Source organism: Myotis davidii, unplaced genomic scaffold (genome assembly GCF_000327345.1).
Source record: "Myotis davidii unplaced genomic scaffold, ASM32734v1 scaffold900, whole genome shotgun sequence".
NCBI classification, from domain to species: domain Eukaryota; kingdom Metazoa; phylum Chordata; class Mammalia; order Chiroptera; family Vespertilionidae; genus Myotis; species Myotis davidii.
In genome coordinates, this window is record NW_006295185.1 from 932,246 (window position 1) to 933,164 (window position 919).

Here is a 919-nt window from a genome sequence, read left to right on the forward strand (position 1 = left end):
CTGCACCCCCCACACAACAGTCTTCTGTGCTCCCCGCCTCGCTCTAGCCAGCTTAGGCCCGACACTGGGGCCCAAGGCTGGACTCTCACCTAATATGGCGTCTCCTATTGGTTACTGGTCACCAGGGAAGCGAGCCTTCGGTCGTTGTCCTCATGGGAAATGTAGTTTGAGGTCGCTCGAGGCTCTTAGTCCTGGAGAGAATCCAATACTGGCATTGGTGGAAAAGACTTAAATGAAATAGAGGATTGTGGGAGATGGAGTTGAGACAGTAGTTTCTATATATACCCACAATTCCTATCACCTCCCATCCCCTGGCTGTGATTATGCCCAGAGTTCAGACAGAGAAGAGCATTCTGGGTATTGTAGTTTGGCGTGCACTGGCTAACAAAATCTCCCTTCTTATATTATAGGGTTGTACTTAAGGAGGCATTTGAAGGTTCTAGATTTATTTTGCTGTTGGCTAAGCTATTAGCATTTAGGAGGGAAGCACTTCATATCGTGATTTGAAATTCTTATTAAGTTTTGACTGAGTGACTTATTTTTGCTCTGATAAGCTTACAATTTTAACTGGTCCTTTAAAACTGTCAAAAGTGTTCTGTGTGAACCATCTGCATTAGAATCATTTCAAAGGATCTGATCTATTTGGTGGCCATATTTTTTCCTTTGAAATGGTGTTACATATACATAACAAGTATAGAAATGTGACTTAAGCCGGCCCAGAAGAAGCCTATTTAACCCATAATAAAGTCACATTGTTGCCATGAATAACAGTGGCCACATATACTGCTGTAATGCAACAATTTACAACATATAAACAATATAACCTGAATAATAAGAAATAACTACATTTCTTTAAGAAACTATTATTCTTTTTAGTAAAATTATGTTAAATAAAGTGGATAAATAAATAGATGGGGAC